Below are 15,172 nucleotides of genomic sequence, written 5' to 3' on the forward strand. Positions count from 1 at the left end.
GCGAGATTCTCGACATTTCCAGAAAACAAGCTGGATTTTTGAAGAATAGTTGCATAACCGATGCAATCCATGCTGCTCGGTTCATGGTTGAAAAGCATCTTGCCGATCCGTCTAGCTTTCCTGGTCCTTGAAAAGGCTTTTGATCGCGTACCCCATGACCTCATATCGCTAGCACTCAGAGAACGACATACCAGAATACCTTGTGAACTGGGTTCAGCTGGTTTATGTAGACTCTCGGAGCTATGTTCAGGCCGCAGCAGGAGCAGCCAGTGACTTTCCCATCAGCGTCGGCGTTCACAAAGTTTCAGTGCTGTCACCTCTCTTGTTCATTCTAGTGATGGACACTGTATCAGCAGACCTGGACCGTTCTTTGCCATGGACTCTTCTGTACGCAGACAATGTCATGTTGGCCTCTGAGATCCAGGTTGATCTGCAATGCCAAACCGAAGAATGGAGCGATCGGCTGGCGCAATACGGCCTGCGCCTAAATAAAAAGAAGACTGAATATATGCTGTCAGATCCACAAGCAATCGGAACCATTCAAGTAGACGGTGAAGACTTGCCGCGAGTAACGAGATTCAAGTATCTTGGCTCCACGATCACCGATGACGGCCGACTTGACGAAGAGGTCAATGCAAGGATATCCGCAGCCTGGATGGAATGGAGAACAACAACCGGCGTCACTTGCGACCGGAGGATGAAAGATAATCTCAGATCAAAAATCTATCGTACTGTCATCCGACCTGTTGCACTGTGTGGAGAACAACCGGCGTCAGTTGCGACCGGAGAATGTAAGATAATCTCAGATCAAAAATCTATCGTACTGTCATCCGACCTGTTGCACTGTGTGGAGAACAACCGGCGTCAGTTGCGACCGGAGGATGTAAGATAATCTCAGATCAAAAATCTATCGTACTGTCATCCGACCTGTTGCACTGTGTGGAGAACAACCGGCGTCAGTTGCGACCGGAGAATGTAAGATAATCTCAGATCAAAAATCTGTCATCTGACCTGTTGCACTGTGTGGTTGCGAATGTTGGCCGACCACGATTGGGATAGAGCATCGACTTGGTGTCATGGTGACTAAGATGCTGGCGACACTAAACTGGATCTCAACTCCAGGGAGAGATTTGGCATTGCACCGCGAAAAAATGCACGAGGGTCGTCTACGATGGTGTGGACATGAACTAAGGGCAGATCGCGAAGACGTGTTACATGTTAAAAGTCGCTGGTAGGAGACCAAAAGGACGACCAAAACAGTCATGGGCCGATACCCTTAACAAAGATCTGAACAGCGCCAATCTGCACCCTGGCATGGCACAGGACAGGAGTAAATGGAGACGCTGGCATGGCACAGGACAGGACTAAATGGAGACCAGGAATCCATGTAGCAGACCCCAACACAAGGAGGGACAAACTCTGGAGAAAAAGGAAAAAAGAAGGAAATATATTACTTGTAAAATTATATGTAAAAACAATCTTGTAATAGCTAAAAAATGTCTGTTTTCTCTCTCTTAATCACGTCGGAATAAGAGGACCAATTGAGCTGAAATTTGATGTATATATGGGATATTCAGTTACCGTTACAAAACAGTAGGCATATTTTATCCGCCAGAAACATAATCTTTAGTCACCAGCTTACACGTCAGTATAAACAGTGATGGCCTTCTAAATGGAAATTAATTTTTGAAGTCTTACGTGATTTGAAGTATAATACCTTCAAATTAAACAAATGGTGTCAAATTTCCCTTTGGGGAAACTCAAGTTGATAACAATTTATTTTCGAGAGATGTCTGTATGGAATTTCTTTCAGTGCATGGGAAACAAAATCAGGGTCTATGCAACTACCGCGAATGACCTGTCAATATTTCACATCACAGCCTGCACGGTTGATAGGAAACATTGCTAATTTCAGATGAGCCCCAGCCATAAGGCAGATTTGTCAAAAGCAGGGCTCAGTTTGTCACTTATTGTCAGACCAAATCTTTTGTATTCAGTGTTACTTCAGGTGTGCCTCAGGGTTTAAATTTATGACCACGTTTTTTTAATGCTATTTATGATTTACCAGATGTACTTAGTTTCCAAATGTCTCATGTTTGTTGATCTTAAATTGTACAAAGAAATGTCACAAAATATTGGCATATTTCTTTGAACAGGGACGTAGAGAATATTTAAATAAAATCGAATTTAATATCAACAAATGCATGGTGATGAACTATTCTACGGTACATGATACATTTCAGTATGATTAGTTAATGAACGACATAAACTGAAACGAGTTCATTCCGTAAATGATTTAGGATTAACACTGAGTCACATATTGAAATTATAATAAATGCGGCTATTATGGTTTTTATCCCAAATGGAAAGGAACTAAATAACGTTACCACTCCCTGTGTTCTCCATCATTCTTTCATGAGGTCTCAATTAGAATATGTTTCTGTCATTTAGATATCATAATATAGATAATATATAAATTAATTTGAAATAGTTCAAAATATATTTTTAAGATTAATATACTACAAGAACACGGTCAGTCAGCATATAAGGTGAGTATTTCTTGCTGTCAGTTATTAGAAGAATTCAGGTACATATCATTAGTCACTCGCCGAGAAATATATCACCTATTGGTCACACATAAAATCATAAATGGCCGTATGCTTACCAGAATTCATTTTAACGTAAATAAATCAGACTTGTGTAGCTGAAAATACTTTTACAATCCCTTATCTAAAATCCCCGTCAGTAAGAATGTGCTGCTTTTAATATGTTAAGAACCACAACTTAGAATTCAGAATGTCCCTATTAGTTCAAAATTTGCCTACTAGATCTCAGCAAATATAAACATAGTTAAAAATAAAATAGAATTAAATATGCATACTCATTCAGAGCCATCACTAGAACCCTGCACGGAGTTAGTGTCTTGGCGGATGCAAACTGAATGGCAGTGCAGATAATTTTCTCATAATTTTTAAATAAAGGTTAATGATTTTTACTGAGATAAATTTGTATTTTTGCCTGTGGTTAGGCGACCCTTGACTGTGGTATGGGAGAATGGTGATATATAGAGCCTTGAGACCAAAAGGTCGTAAATCTGACCTGAGCCTAACAGTTAATGAAAGGAGGGAACAAAGGTCAATACGTCGGTAGTTGTCGCAAGAGAAAATCCCTCATAAAGCTGTGACTGTAGGGGGTCTGGTGCCAGGCCTATTGTATTATGTTAATAGATCTATCAGTTTCAGTACCTTGGGAGTGATACACTGTAGTTAAATATTTAAGTTATCCGCGGATAACCATTTTGCGGATATTATTTTGTATATCCGCGCAGCGTTTTAGGCATCACACAGTATGTAATGACTGGTACATTATTTATTTAATTATGCACCCGATCTGTCTGTAAAACTTCGTGCCTGCGCACACGCATATATATATATTTAATTGTATGACTTATAGAAGTAACAGTCAATTTGTAAATCTAAAGTAAAATCTTATCCTCATCTAATTATGCCAATTTAAAAAAATCGAGTCTTTATATTCATCTTAATTGTTATTTTTCCAAATGTATTATTATATCAACTGCGCAATGCTTGTTGGAGTTGGAGTACAACTGTTACAGGTATACGTAATGAATACACATCAAAAGTCTTCTTACCGACAGCGTACGACTCAAACATCGGACGTCCTCTTCTGGGTTTGAGACGCCGCTACCACTGCTCGCTGAAGTAGAGCATTCTTATTCAGCTCGACTCTGTGTCGACCTTCAGGTACACAGCAGGTACAGTATGTCACAGCCAGCTTGAAGGTCTTCCCGGACACACACAGGTGGGAACTAGGAATTCTCACGGAAATGTGATGGTTCAGTTATTCTGATTATTCCCAGGATTTTGCGTTCCGTGCTTGAGTTGCTCATCCTCCTGCACTTCTCAGGGTTTCGGGATCGCCTCGCGGCACAGTCATGAAATACGACATAACTGTTGATACAATATCTGTTATTTTGAATAAAAATCTATTCTCTTTGTAATGATTATATTCATCGTCTCTTAACCCTGGTTGTCGGAGGAAAAATAGGGATTCTGACCTTTTGAAGAATGTTTTACAAGGTGGTGACGGTTATTGTTTCAATAGGAAGCACAGCAGGACAGCTATACTCTATTAACACTAATCAGAGGGGGAAATGGAAGGTCCAACTCGTCACAAAATGAAGGTATTGCCCAATAAAAGGCAAGAGTCACGAAATACCTTAAAATGAAACACGCCTAGAACTCGAGTACTCTAATAGCGTCGCGGTCGGAAAAGACCAAGAGTTGACCAAGGGAGGTCAGATAGGATAGAGGAGACGAGCCTGCCACAAGTGAAAAAAAAAATGCCAAGACTCCTCTAAAGGCCTCTTACGACAGGCAGGGGATACCGTGGGTGTTATTCTTCCGCCACCACCAACAGGGATTTTAGGCCCAATTATCTACTTTTACATCTTTTGGAGACGGCAAGGTGCCGGAACTTTGTTCCGAAGTGGTCCTCTAATCTCCCGATAAATCTACCGATATAAGACTGTAGTATTTGAGCACTTTCAAATTCCACTGGACTGACCCCGGATCGAACCCGCGTACTTAGATTTTACACAAAGTAAAACTATAAATATATCTTCAAGCGATCACCTTGATATGTCGTCGCTGCCGGGACAAAATCTCCTATGTGAAATATTTCACCCTAGAACTTTAGCCGGTAACGTTCTGTCATCTAAGGTGCAATATCGTGTGAATATTGTCAAGGCATTCTCGCTCTTCATAATGTATGTGCTGCGGGTCAGTATATCACATAGGAGGTTTTGTCCCGGCAACGACGATATGCATATTTTGGTTAGTGGGTTAAGTCCGTAACACCACAAGTTCATTGTTTATTTGAGAAGCGAGCTTCTTCATATCTCGAGAACTAAGATATTCAGACAGCTGTCAAGGTGCACAGTAGTATTGAGATGGAGAACTATCGTACGGAGTAACCCGGAGTTGTGTGTACGGGGGGTTTGAACAGTGGTCGATGGTAAGACACCTACAGTTGGTTGAAACGTTGAAAAAGCAGCAGTACAAGGTAAGATGGGCAAAATAAAATTCAAGGCTAGTTTAGTTCATCGGATAGAACGCCAAGAATAAAGTTCAGTATAATTCTGTAGTTGGAGGATTACTGTATGGAGTAGAAATTTGCGAAGTAGTAAGGAAATTTGCTGAAATAATACCAATCATGGAATTCCCAAGCTGTAGTCTACTACAAACAATGTAGTAACAAGAATGTGGAAGAGATGAGAATGCTGCGGACAGTTAAATATTGGTTGAGACTAAAAACGGGGCCAGGATAGCGTATGAGGGCTACTGGGTAGCTAGGGTAAGTGACACTGAGAAACGGCCTGGCCAGAGAGAAGGCGTTACCTTCTAGGTGGCCCGCTCCTCCCCTTCAGGGAGGGGAATGAAAACCTTACCTAGGAGAAAGGACGGTGGCATGAGATTGTGTAATATAGCTGCAAAGATAACTAGGGAAAGGAGATTTTGAAAAGAAAAATGCCAAGTGAATGGGATTTCGATCTATATCTTAATGACGATCACCTTTAATGAGCATAAAATTCGACCACAATTGAGAACGTTTTCATTAATTTCTGAACTTAATTAAAAGTGAACAGCTGGCCGTATATGCGTCGATGTCCATTGTTCCTGTCCTGAGAAGTTCGAGCGAAAGGCTTATTAACAGGAGATAAGAGATGGAGATAAAATTAAAAGCTCCGTAATGACCATCTTCTAAATGTAATGACCTACGGGTAACTGAACATGTAGGCTATGAGGATGCAGGAACAGGGAGCGTTGACCAGTGACTGATGGCTGAGTGGTACGGACCACTAGCAACAGTCCTGTGGATGGTTTTCCGTGTTTTCCCATTTTCACATCACTGTACCTTAATTTCTTCCGAGTCCTATCCCATAGTTTCCTGGAAACTGAGTTGGTGCGACAACCACGGACCTGCCAAGACGACAGCTGATCAGCCATGCACTGAAGTCTCGCGTGGTTTCTCGACCGGCTCCACTACCTCTCGTAGCAGAGAACTCTTCCCACGAGACTGCGTGAACGTCTTCCAACCCGCAGTGTGCCCGTGGAAATGGAACACAGAGCCTTTGCGTAAGATAAACATGTTCCCAGCCTTCTCCAAATTCACTGAGGCTGGTACATGCTCAGTAGTTTAACGGCTGGATGTCCTTCCAGTAGAGAGGCGTTCACTGTGTTCTGTAGTGACTGGGTGAGCATTGTCTTACGTGCTCAATTTGTAGGATGCCAGCAAAATATACCAGATATTTTACATTGAGGTCTGTGTCGCTATTGACCTATCCAAGGCTTTCGATAGAGCACATGAGCGATTTCTGACGAAGGGCTATTGGAGTAGAGAAGAGTAGTTGAATGGGTGACTACATTTCTAGATAATAGAACTCAAGAGATAATTAGATCCTGTAGTATTTAGGAAGGGGGTCATGCAGGGCAGTGTTATTGGACTTTTTGTTATGCATGTAAATGGTATGAGTACAGAACAAAGGCTATTTGCGTATGTTATGCTGTATGGTTGTGTGCGGTGATAGTACCATCGGGAACCATCTTCAGCACTTCCGACAGTGGGATTCGAACCACCATCTCGAACCACCATCAACTCACAGCTCGCGCCCCTAACCGCACGATGAACTCGTTCGGTAAATAAGACTCTAAAGAAATGTTTGTCATGAGCAATTTTCCTGTGAAACCAACCGTAGGAGAGATGCATCGTGATTTGAATGTGTCCCCCTCCCTCTCTGAAAGCGTATATTTGAGATCCTTTTTTGTTTTGCTATTTGCTTTACGTCGCACCGACACAGATAGGTCTTATGGCGACGATAGGACAGGAAAGGCTTAGGAGTGGGAAGGAAGCGGCCGTGGCCTTAAGGTACAGCTTCAGCATTTGCCTGGTGTGAAAATGGGAAACCACGGAAAACCATCTTCAGGGCTGCCGACAGTGAGGTTCGAACCTACTATCTCCCGGATGCAAGCTCACAGCTGCGCGGCCCTAACCGCACGGCCAACTCGCCCGGTATATTTGAGATCCTAGTCCCATAATACTAACCTTAAATAACCAAACTTTATCCAAATCCTTCTATTATTTTTCGCGTGATGCTGTAACAGACAAAAACTAACCTGAATCAGGCACATTTGTCGTATCCAGCATAAAAGTAAAGTATTACGTTAATTCAAGATATGTCTAAGTTCACCCTGCCTGAAGAACTGTCGTGATTCACGTTGTCGACGACATTCTCCGTCCAACTTACCTCATCACCAAACAGTATCTTTATAAGGTCAGAAACCACTTTGCTGGAGGACTTCCCAATTTATAACACGGGAAGTTATGGTAAGTCATTCATCCTACAACCATACGCTCCTTCTGACTTCAACTGGAGATATAGACATGAATTTAAAGAGATGCTGTGATATAATTAAGAAATTTGTACATAATTGACCCTCCAACGTAGAATATTTGTATCCGTAGAAGCTACAAGCACCGTGCACTCCACCGTTGTCATTCAGACTGTGAAACATAAGCCCTCGCTCATTTTAAACATTGTTAGGGCAGTATTAAGAGTATAATAATTATAAACACATTGTAAATAGTCATTGGTAGTTGATACTTGTAAAATGCGGAAGTTCGTTTATAAGGGAAAAGTGGGATGACATACTGTTCCTGTACAGTTGAATGTCCATTATATTGTTTGGCATAAATCCCGCCATGATCGTTAAGGTCTGACACGGCGGTTAGCCGGTTTGACTCCCGTTGGTAAAAAAAAAAAAAAAAAAAAAAAACAATCTGAATGTTGGCCGGCAGGGTAGGGGAGGTGGATTCAACCTCTCCGCAGAGTTCATATCAAGCGAGGACGTATGACACTGTTGACGATGATCCGTCCGTCGGATGGAGACGTTCAGGCTTTAGCAGACCCCTTGCTGCTATTCGACAAGAGGCGGCTATGTGCCAGAACCGGATTTCACCTTCTCCCTTTGTACTATCATATATTACGTCATTCAATTCATCTCATTAACTCCTCCGACGCGGTTCACGCCAGATAGGGCATCTGGTCGTAAAAACTCTCTACGAAGATTCATCTCGCTTCAAACTCGACCCCGACACTCTGAGCCGTGCTATGTGAAAGGGTTTTCGCTCTCATCGCTCTGCCACTGATCATCTGGCCAGATTAGAGAGCGCCGAAAGGAACACCTAGTCACGTATTTTTTTTGAATTGGAAAAAGCTTACGACACTACCTGGCTGTATGGGATTATCTCCACAATACACCAATGGGGATTTCGGGGTAATTTACTTACGTTTGACAACTTCATGTCCCTCCGGTTCATTCGAGTTGAGAATTCTTTTTCAAGAAAATGGAATACCACGGGGATGTGTTCGCAATCTGACCGGCATAGTTGCCGCTGCTGGGGCCGCTCTATGTAGACTACTTCGCTCTACATTACAGCTCGGGAAGGATGGCGTTTGCCGAGAGACAGCTACAGCAGATGGGCCCTGCATCTGGTTTTCGATTTTCAGCGGCAAAAATCTCAGTTGTACACTTCTGCTGACGTAGACTGGTGCACGCTGAACCAGAGCTCCGATAGCGAAATAGTCTTACCAGTTGTAGACACCTGCAGGTTCCTGGGTCTGACATCCGTCAGCTGAAGGTCGCCTGCATGAAGACTTAACATGCTTCAGCTTCTCAGTGACAGTTGGTGGGAGGCTGACCGTGCGGTGCTGGCACGGCCTTGACCGAGTTAACTACTGTACTATGGCATAAAGATCTACGCTGAACCTTTTATTGTTCACCATAGGTGGCAACGGGAGCTTTCGGTAGTTGCCCCATCCCCAGCCTACTTGCTGACTCCACCTTTACGAATAAGATGGCAGTAGTTATTCCTCATGTACGCTGCCAAAATTAGTGAAATGCCGCAACATCCAAGCTATCAATGCATTTTTAGTACCAAAACCAACCGAATGTGACACGGCCGGTTGGGATTCGAATTGTCAGCTTGTATCTTGAGTTAGATGTGTCTTGAGCGGACGCCTAGCAAGCTACCTCCGTGGTTAGTTGCGCGGCCGAATGCTACTACGTGGATGTAAGGTGAACACGGATGCCTCTGCTCATCGGTGGTATTTCCAGGACTGCGACATGTCTTCAAGGATTGTTCTAAACCTGGAGAAAATTTGCGTCGCTCTTTCGTCTCCGATAATGTTAGCATGAAGATCTCGCTTCCCAGTGTCGGTAGCGTGTACATAGCAGAGCTTTCAACTATCATAAAAGCTCTGCAATTTGCACTCGGTGATGAGAGAGACCACTTTCTCGTGCGTACCCACTCGTTAGGTCCTCTGCAATCTATTGACACCTGTTCACTCACTCGTACAGCAAATTCATGACTGGGGGGGGGGGGGTGTCTTCCCTCTTTAGGAGGTAACTTATCCCCAGCCTACACAAAACGTCGACCTCTCTCCATGAAGGCTATTATTGTTATTGGTAGTAGTAGTAGTAATAGTAGTATCATTATTATTTGAGACTTGGTAATGCTTCGAGCAGCTTCATATGAAACAGATAGAAGAATAAATAAAACAGAAGAGAGAATCCTAAGGAATATTATGTGACATGTTTGGGAGAATGTCATATGCAAATTGAGATTAAAACAAGATTCACACTGCCGGGCTGAGTGGCTCAGACGGTCGAGGCGCTGGCCTTCTGACGCAAACTTGGCAGGTTTGACCCTGGCTCAGTCTGGTGGTATTTGAAGGTACTCAGATAAGTCAACCTCGTGTCAGTGGATTTACTGGGACGTAAAAGAACTCTTGCGGGACAAAATTCAGACATCTTGGCGTCTCCGAAAATCGTTAAGTAGTTAGTGGGACGTAAAACCTATTATCGTTAAGCCTCCACAATCCTGTGTAACCTGTTCTGTGACCTCGTTTAGTTCTGTACTTGTCGTTATAAACCATTAGAAACTGAGTCTAACCATCCTCGTCGTGGCGTCCCTCTACTTCTCTTACCCTCAATGACCAAGTTCATTGTTCTTCGAGGTGACCTATCCTTCTCCATTCGCCTCACATGACCTCATCACTGAAGTCTGTTCATGCGTACAGCATCATCAATAGGAGCTCATTCTTAACTTAGCCTTTATCCCCCTCATTCTGAGTAACTACCTGCCATTTGTTCCACCTCTTTATACCAGCGATAATTCTCGCTACTCTCATGTCTGTTACTTCTAACTTAGGAATGAGATCCTGAGTCCACCCACTCGCATACAGCAAAATTGGTCTGAAAACAGGCCGGTGTAAAGATAATTTCGTCTTGGAGCTGACATAATACTGCGAGCATTAGCTTTCGTGCACCTTGATTCAGTCTCCCTACCATCCTGGGAGAATACGCTGTCTAAATACTTGAAATGTTTTACCTGTATCAGCTCTGTATTCCCAACGTGACTTTACTTACTGACAGCACCAGTCTCAAAAAGTATAATTTTCATATCATACTCATTGCAGATATTTTCAAGCTTCAATATATTAGATTACAGGTTTGCAGCACGGTCTATTTTGCCGACATAGGCCAAACTGATGAAAATGCAATAACAATAATTCGGGCGATCTATTAATTACCTTTCTTCAGACATGATACGACATGGAGTGTCGAATGGGGCCCTTAAACAATCACTGTGCCGGTTTTGAACCTATCAAATAACATTAACTACCACGACCAATTTGGTTTCCTCAAAGAGGACTAGCACGTTTGCAGAATGTTGTCTGATTCAAAAGAAAGAACACGCACTCCGTTCTGCCAATGAGCAATCATAGCGAGAACTGAAACGCTGAGCGCTCTCTTGTTCATTAAGTAACAGGTTACCTACTTTCAAGTTAATTGCTGACAGATGCTCTTGTCGTGCCGACACAGTAAAGAACATGTTAAGATCTCATTGTGTAGGTTAGTTACAATACAACGAAATAGCTCCAGGGGTCCCTACAGCCTGCACCGCGACTCAGTAGGAGGAGTTGCATATCCAACAGGAGTTCTGAAACTCGTCCCGCTGAAGATTATCGAAATAATTTGCCAAATCCAATCGCAATACAATGACTTGTATTACCTGACCCTTTCAGTACCTCCGACGTCGACATTAGTTCCCAGTTTACTTAAAATGAACTTCCTTTTATAGTCTAATTTGTGTACGATTTCAACACTGTGACCGAATGTTTGAAACTGTACAGTTGTATTTATTGCATAATAATTCACACAAACAAAAGGCTAAAGGAACATAACAAGGCGGGGGGCAGTGGTTAACATTAAATGTTGTTCTTTAGAAGCCGTCTCAAATCCGTGTTTTCTTTACCTTTTATCTATGGCAATAACATGTATTTCAAATTATAGTGTAACTTATTTACGTGCACGTTGGAGCGAATACGTATCTAGCAAAACAAGATGGTCTCACTGTAGCGCCAGGTTGAGCAGACTGGCGAATGGAACATGCCTGAAGACATTTCAGAACTACTTGTCGGATTTTGAGAATGATCACAACAATGTATAATTTTAGCGATAGGTGTAGAAAATGGTGTAGCTCCATTTAAAGTCGTGAAGTTGGTGCCGTCATCTCGTCAGATAGTAATAGTTCGGAAGAGTACCGGAAACGGATCTCAGATAAGTTTGAGATGAATAGCTCTGTGTAATGGGTTCGCGACTTGTTTCGATAGTTATAGCGAATGTTATTCCTCTTCTGCTGCCGTTCGCACAGCTTGCGCACGTTTGGAGAGATGGATAGACTATTTAGTTTATTTTACCTGCCAAGATTAAGGCCTTCGGGCTTTCTCTTCCACAATGTAATATATATATATATTACAGTACATTGTATTACTTAACAATAAATAAATTTAATACAAATTACATTAATAATACAAAACTGATTGAGTGATGAGATTAAATTAAGATAAAATGAATTACATATAATAAAAGGATAAATTATTAAAACTAATATCCTACATGTAAAAGAGGTAGAACATAAAATTTAATAACATTTGAAAAATAAGTCGGGTAAGAATTTGACTAATCTAAATTTTAGACTAATCTACCAGGACATCCATGACAATAGAATGGTTGTGAGTAGCAGCATCAAACAGGTGATCCTTACTGGTACATAAAATGTCTCCAAAGTGCTTCCTCTGAAACTTTCGAGAAGGAGGTTCCACTCACGGCAGGCAATTACTGTGAATGATTTATCGTTATTAGTAGATCTGATGTTAAGATTGTGTTAAGAGAGGTATTTGAAATATGAAGTAAGGTAAAATGGCTGTGAAGAATGAAGGATTTTATGGAGATGGCATAGGGCAGAACCTCTCAGGGTGCATGTGCCCGTGCACTGCACGGCGCAAGGTGCAAGAGACTACTTCACTAGGTTGACCAGAGTGCAAAATCCTACTCCTCTTTCCCTACATTTCTCTCACCCGTTCGGCCTGTCTTCGCCTTCTTCACCTTCCCCACTGATATTCCCCATCACTGGGAAATGTTTATGTGCGGTGAGGGGAGACACTCAGTTGTGTGGGGCAATGTTACCGGTGTTAAAAGTTCGTCTTTCAATATGGTTTGAGCAGACAATTTCTTCTCTAGCTCTTTTTCCCTTTTTCTTCGCAATTATACCACTAATATGTGGAACAAGGGATCGGGTGACAGCAATTCTGCGAGCGTTCTTTAAATTACGATCAGAAATAGTCGCAGCAATCTACAGTAGTTTTCGTACGAGTCAAAACAGAAAAAGAAAAGAAAACTTTGACATATGCGTGTGGAACCAAACATAGAAATAAACTTATTTGATTCTCGATGTAGCTTAGGAAAATCTTCCCTCGACAAATTTTCGTAGAATTCGAGCAAAGCCTTTGTATTGAAAAATAATCTTTTTGATCACGTAATTATTGTCCCACAGTTTAGGCATTTGGCTTTACCATCACGACTGAGGAAAAAAATACGAAAGTTCCCAGTTCAATTGAAATAGACTTTCCAAAGTGTTTGCTGCCTTCGAAACAGGTTGCTCCATGATTGTCATCTTTCGCTTATCTATTTCATTGATAAACAAGCCGTCTACCACCGAACGCTTCGTCGCTTTCAGCACACTACACCATCCGAGTCAAGCCGAGTTGAGCAGAGTCTGTACCGATGCACAGTGCACGGAGCCCTTGCGCCTCGGTTTGCACGCGTGAGATTTTGGGAGTTTGAGAGGCCCTGGCATAGGGTATGCGCAGTGCGACGGATTTCTAGTCGGGGCCAAGACAGGTGGTTATATGAATGAGTTACATGGTCATAGTAGTGTGGGGTTACAGACGTATCTCACACATGTATTTTGACCACGTTGTAATCTGCCCAATAACTTGCACCCAGCGATAAATCGCGTCACAATAGTCAAAATGAGGGGAAACCAAAGATTCTACCAGCATTTTTAAAGATTTTTTCAGGAAATAAGTATTTATACCCGCGCAGGATGTGCAATGCAGAGACCATCTTCTGGGTGATGTTCGTAATGTCCGTTTTCCATGACCTATCATCGAAAGTAACGTCTAGGACTTCTACTGATGACATGAATGGTATGTTAGTATTACATAACCTTATAGATGGAATCTCTGGTCGCTTGACCGTTCGAGTAGTCTAGGATATCCAAGGATGATGGGTTGCGTTTTTGCTCGGTTTAACGTAAAGATCACAGCTCGAAGACTAAGAAGGAAACGATGTTAGATCTTGATTGATTTTATCTATGGCCGAAAATATTAATATGGAGATGTATGGAGGTATATTTGTACATCAGCGTAAATATGGTATTTGCAGTGCGTTAGGTTTTGGGAGAAATCATTAATGTAAATAGAAGAAAGGGGTCCTAACACCGACCCTTAGGGTACACCATACTGCACGGACCGCCAAGTTGCTTTGTTTCACCTATCTGTAACACACTGGTGACGACCATGCAGGTAGAAATGAAACCAAAGGAGGGCTCTGTCCGAGAAATAGTGAATAAGATTTCGAGAGGAAAATGTCAATGTGAAGAGTCAAAAGCTTTGCTCGAATCTAGAAGTATTAAAACTGTCACTTCCTTGTCCATTGCCTCTGGAATGTCTTCTGCGTCCTTCGGTAGTTCCGTTGTACTACTGTGTGCTTGACGAAAACCATATTGTAGTGGGTCAAGTAAGTTGTAAGTCATGTAGTCCGTTATTTGTCTATGAGCGATGAATTGTAGCGATTTGGATAAAGCAGAAAGTATGCAGATGCATCTGTAGTCAGATGGTTCAGAAGGGAAAGATACTTGTTTCAGAGGACGTATAATTCTCGGTTTCCATATTTCGGGTAATGTGTTGTCTACAAGGGAATAGTTAAATATGTTAATTAGTGCAGGTACTGTCACATCCAGAATAATTTTTATCATCTCTATTCCTATACTGTCATTTTCTTCCGCCGTTGATGTTATCCGCAAACCTTACTTGTGAGTGGGTTGCTGGACGGAAGTATGTTTTTTCTCTCTACCTGTTCGCGTCTTTGAATAATTCCCGTCTAGAACTTCCTGTTTGAGGGCTGCATTTAATGTGCTGTTAGATGAAAAATGATCGTTCAGTGTTTCCAAGGGCAAATTTATTTCGTCGTCGTCTCGTCCATTGGTAATGCCAAAGCTCTTTATGGATTTCCAGAACACTATTGTTGAAACATTTGGTTGAATTAAACTGTGAGCGTGTCGTAGTTTTGCGTTTCTCGTCGAATTTCTCAGTTTCTTATAGTAAAGTAGATTGTCAGGAGTGCAATGTTTTCTAACTCGTCTATAAGCAGCATCGCGTTCAGCAATTGGTTTGTTGTACTGTATATGAAGATACAGAGTTCAGACAAGTAGCGAGACCATATATAAGCCTATCGATCAAGTGGCTGCGAGGTTTAAGTCGCGAAGCTGTTCGAACCCCACTGTCGGCAGCCCTAAAAATGGTTTTCCGTGATTTATTTTCACACCAGGCAAATGCTGGGGCTGAACCTTAAAGCCATGGTCGCTTCCTTACCACTTCTAGTCCTTCCCTGTCTCATCGTCGCCATAAAACCTGTGTCGGAGTGACGTAAAGAAGCTTGTCACGGAGAACGATGTGGCGACA

At 42.2% G+C, this 15,172-nt stretch overlaps 1 protein-coding gene across 2 annotated transcripts in view; it reads left to right on the forward strand.

Annotated features, from left to right (window-relative positions):
- The window catches only part of LOC136881214 (ATP-binding cassette sub-family G member 1), a 470,255-nt gene that overhangs the window by 344,518 nt on the left and 110,565 nt on the right, over positions 1-15,172 (forward strand). The gene's annotated exons all lie outside the window — the stretch shown is intronic.

The sequence above is a fragment of the Anabrus simplex genome, chromosome 9, assembly GCF_040414725.1.
Source record: "Anabrus simplex isolate iqAnaSimp1 chromosome 9, ASM4041472v1, whole genome shotgun sequence".
Lineage (NCBI taxonomy): Eukaryota > Metazoa > Arthropoda > Insecta > Orthoptera > Tettigoniidae > Anabrus > Anabrus simplex.